Raw genomic sequence first — 4,207 nt, forward strand, 5'->3', positions numbered from 1 at the left:
CCCGCCCACCAGCTAGGCAAATCCTCTAAAAACACACTGTCTTATTCTGCTCAAAACTCCCACGGGTTTCCAACTGCCCCAGCCACCTGAATTCACTGCTTGGTGACTTCTGTCCAGGCTCGTGCCTGGAGGGTGGGCACGGTTTATTACTGTGCCACTTGTGCTTCCCAAAGGACGCTTGGAGATAGACACATCGATGCCCTGCCGCGGACGCTCTCCCCTCCGCCTGACCACTCCTTCCCCAGAGCCCCTGCCTCCCCTCATCTGCTCCCGCCTCTGCCTCCACCTTCCACAGCGCCTTTCATGACTGAGACCCTCCCCAAGTCCCAGCCTCCCTCTCCTCAGGGCTCTGCGTCCCTCACTCATGGTTCTCACAACTGCCATGTGTTTATTTTTCTTATTGATTTATTGTCCTCCTGCAGGCACGTTATTAGCATCTTGTTCACTGCTGTGTCCCTAAAGCAGTGCTTAGCACCTGCCCAAGTGCTGGAGTTTGGATCCCGTGTGTCCCCCAGAGTCCCATGTGGTGACAAAGGTTTGCTCCTCAGGGTGATGTTTTGGGGAGCTGGTGGGCCTCCTGGGAGGTCTTCAGGTCCCTGGGGGATGGCCTTTGAAGGGACTGTGGGACCCTGGACCTTCCTCTCCATCTCTTTTGCTTCCCAGCCACAGGTGAAGGATTTGGCTCTGCTGTGTCCCCTGCCATGACGTGCCAGCACAGGGCAGTCGATCATGGACTGAAAGCTCCAACCCTGTGAGCCAAGATAACCCTTTCCTCTCCTAAGTGGCTTCGCTCAGGTATTTGCCATAGCCGCACACCAGGACAGCAGCCACACACCTGGCTCTGGACAGGTGGTCAGGGAAGGCTCTCCCAGCAGCCAGCACTGAACTGAGGCTGGTCACAATTTCTAACAAATTACTGCAAATATAAGTGGATCAAACCAACACAAACTCATGTTTTGGAAGTCAGAAGGGGTCCCTTAGGGAGACCCAAAAAGGGACTCACTAAGCTAACACCAAGGAGGCTACACGGGAGACTCTTGTAGCTGGTTCTTCTAGCTTCTAGAGGTCACCCACAGCCCATGGCTTGTGGCATTCTTCATCTTCAAAGCCAGCAACTTAGTGAGACCCTGTCTCAAAATAAATAAATAATAAAAAACATAATATGAAATGGCGATTTTGCTAGGACTTTAGGCCACAGGACAGAGGAACCTTGGGAAGAAGAAGAAACATTGTATGCAGCCTATCACTTTTTCTTATCTTCTCTGGAAGTCTGTGACGCCCCCCCCCCAATAACCACCACTGCTGCATCCTGTCACTCAGATGGCCTTAGAACCCTCAGGAGGACACTGGCCAACCTGCATTTGAAAAAGCAAGTAGTGAGATCCCTGGGAGTTTGCAAGACATCCTCGAGGCCACAGCAGGCATGGGGTTAAAGGAGAATTCTGGGATCCTTCTCACACTTCTCTTTCAATCTAGCCTGGCTGAGCTCAGGTGGCACCAGGCCTTGGGAGGGCTTGTAGGTCAAGAGCTGCTGCACTGTGCAGCGAGCGCAGACTGCAATAACCAGGGATCCCCGGCTCCAGTTAGCTCAAGCCTAGAAAACGGCGTCAGCAACCAGTGCCCGCAGGACCGTGCCAAGGGGATGCGGGACGTGACTGCCCCCGGGATGCGAGGTGTGGGTAGGGGGGCGAGGGAAAGAATTCACCAGATGTTTAAACGGACGGCGTTCCTTCCGGACCGACTGTCTTGGTGGGTTCCTGCCTTTGAGTTCTGCTCAACTTGCAAATGAACTTGCACAAGGATAAATGCCCGCGCCGCGGAGCCGTGATTTCCTCGGCAGGTGGAAGCAGGAGCTGGGAGACCTGTGATAATCGCCCTCTGCGACGAGCACTCCTTCTTCCCGCTCATTACGGGCGGCAGCGCGGAGAGGAGAGCCCGGGCGCGCAGTGACAGAGACACTTGGAAACCTGCTGGGGGACGGCGCTCTGTCACCGGGAAAGACAATGGAATACATTAAAAATGTCTTATTTTCCCTTGTTCTGCCAAGCAGAAGCTTCGGAGCCCTTCGGGGAATTCACTTGACAAGGAAAAGAAAACGAAGACCGCGTCCCGCCCCGCCCTCGCCGCCAGGTGCGCCCCTCCGCCCCTGCGCCGGGGGACACCGCGGCTCCCGGCGGTGGCCTTGTTGAGAGGCCTCGTGGAACGCAGTTATTCTTTGCAGTGGCTGATTTCCCTTTCTGTTTTGAAGGCGCCTCTGTTTATTCCCATTGAACCCGGGCTCAGAGAACGGAGGCGAGTACAAAGCCGGGGAGCGCGGGTGCTGGCTCTTTGGTCCTCACAGCGCGGGTCCTGAAGGCTCGGTGTCACGACAGCTGGGCACAGCGACCCTCACTAATGCCGAAGGGTGGACCCCTGACTGTCTCCAGCATGAAGTTGCAAGGGAACGCCCATTTCTTATGCTTTAAAATATTTATCTTGCCAAAAAAGAAGTCACCAAAGAGTGACTTTAAACAGTGACTTTAGAGTTGAAGAGCTTGAATTGCTCGCTCTGAACTTATTAAACCACCAGGGCCATTCTGGTCAATGATCTGCAAACCAGCTGGGTCAGGAAACAAAGTCCAGCCCAGCGCACCAGGTGACAACAATGAGAGATAATTAGGCCATTTTGGCCCATGGGGGACCCGTGGGGGGGGGGAGAGGACTGTCTTGAATCGGGCCTGAATTAAGCAAAGTGTAATAACATAAAACTGTTTTAAATAGTCTCTTTACAACCCCTCCCCCATAGATATGAAGGATGGACAAGGGGACTTGTCACATGCTAGGCAGGCGCTCTCCTAGGAGTAATATCCCCTATTTTAAATTTTGAGACAGGGTCTTGCTTAGTTGCTAGGGCCTCACTTAGTTGCTGTGACTGGCCTTGAACTTGCAATCCTCCTGCCTCAGAATCCCAGATCACTGGGATTATAGTCATGAGACACTGAGCCCTTTGAAATGATGTTTTGACTCTTATTACTAATAACATTGAGGATCAAAGTGAATAATTTCAACTTCCCTCAATAGCCAGGAGGAAAAATTCTTCATTCATTAAAATTACAAAATAGTAGTAGGTGCACACAGTGGCTCAAGACTGTAATTCCAGTCTTTCTGGAGGCTGACACAGGAGGATCAAAAGTTGAGGCCCTGGGCTGGGAATGTGGCTCAATTGGTAGCGCGATCGCCTGGCATGCATGCGGCCCCGGTTCGATCCTCAGCACCACATACAAACAAAGATGTTGTGTCCGCCGAAAACTAAAAAATAAGTATTAAAATTCTCTCTCTCTCTCTTTAAAAAAAAAAAGTTGAGGTCCGCCTAGGCAGCACAGCCAGACCCTGTCTCAAACAAACAAACAAACAAATAAATAAAAGATTTATGAAAATCATCAAAGACTACTTAGGTGTCCTTTTATAACCAGATTATAAAGTTGTTTTTGCTTGTTTTTACAGTGCCGGGAATTGAACCCATAGCTCCACACATGCTAGGCGACTACTCAACAACTGAGCTACATCCCCAGCAACAGAACACAAAGTTCTTGGGCTGGGGCTGTGGCTCAGTGGCACAGCACTTGCCTAGCATGCATGAGGCTCTGGGTTCAGTCCTCAGCACCACATAAAAATAAACAAATAAAATAAATGGATTCTGTCCCTCTATGACTACAAAAATTAAAAATAAAAAGAAGAACAGTTTCCAGAAAAATTATTTCAACCATCTACTAATTCTCCTTAATAGCTTGGAGTTTCTCAAGATGTTTGAGTCTGGACCTAATTTGTGCTACTCATAGTTCTGCCATTTGCTAATCAATCTGAATTTAGATTCTCACAATACTGAGCTTCCCACTAGGTCATGAATATCTGCTAAGCACCTTTGAGAAAAGATCATGAGTCCATGGCAGGATGTACAATAGACGGCCTACGTGGGGAATATGTGCATGTGAGGTTTTTTTTTTTTAATTAAAAAAATTCACATGCAAAAGAGACATTTTCCAGAACGCTTGTGCCTAATAATTGTATAATTACAGGAGAGGCAGGCCAAACTGTTGGAAATGGTTGCCTTTGAAATACATTTTGGATGGAGTTTATGGGATCAATCACATCTTGATAATCAGGTATTTTTTTTAATCAGGTTGTGGCTTTGGTTTCTTTTAAGCTCTGTTTGCAAAGTTCTTTGTCA

General features: G+C 49.4%; 1 long non-coding RNA gene across 1 annotated transcript; it reads right to left on the reverse strand.

The window, feature by feature from the left end:
* Positions 1 to 387: 387 nt before the first annotated feature.
* LOC124082965 (uncharacterized) lies at positions 388 to 2,559 on the reverse strand. The gene is made up of 2 exons (XR_006848574.1): positions 1,706 to 2,559; positions 388 to 1,127 (listed from the first exon to the last, which is right to left on the reverse strand). It is a non-coding gene; the product is annotated as an uncharacterized LOC124082965 (long non-coding RNA).
* Between the last annotated feature and the right edge of the window lie 1,648 nt (positions 2,560 to 4,207).

Source organism: Marmota monax, unplaced genomic scaffold (assembly GCF_021218885.2).
Source record: "Marmota monax isolate L192 unplaced genomic scaffold, Marmota_monax_Labrador192_F-V1.1 WCK01_AAM20220418_F8-fsc00051, whole genome shotgun sequence".
Classification (NCBI taxonomy): Eukaryota; Metazoa; Chordata; class Mammalia; order Rodentia; family Sciuridae; genus Marmota; species Marmota monax.